Source organism: Austrofundulus limnaeus, unplaced genomic scaffold (assembly GCF_001266775.1).
Source record: "Austrofundulus limnaeus strain Quisiro unplaced genomic scaffold, Austrofundulus_limnaeus-1.0 Scaffold2294, whole genome shotgun sequence".
NCBI lineage: Eukaryota > Metazoa > Chordata > Actinopteri > Cyprinodontiformes > Rivulidae > Austrofundulus > Austrofundulus limnaeus.
This window is the reverse complement of record NW_013954696.1, coordinates 24,782-25,183: the sequence shown is the minus strand read 5'-3', so window position 1 is coordinate 25,183 and position 402 is coordinate 24,782.

Sequence of the window (402 nt, the reverse complement as noted above, 5' to 3'; positions counted from 1 at the left end):
AGACTACCATGATAGATCTGATCCAGACTACCATGATAGATCTGATCCAGACTACCATGATAGATCTGATCCAGACTACCATGATAGATCTGATCCAGACTAACATGATAGATCTGATCCAGACTACCATGATAGATCTGATCCAGACTACCATGATAGATCTGATCCAGACTAACATGATAGATCAGATCCAGACTAACATGATAGATCAGATCCAGACTAACATGATGGATCAGATCCAGACTAACATGATAGATCAGATCCAGACTAACATGATAAATCTGATCCAGACTAACATGATAAATCTGATCCAGACTACCATGATAGATCTGATCCAGACTACCATGATAGATCTGATCCAGACTACCATGATAGATCTGATCCAGACTACCATGATAGATC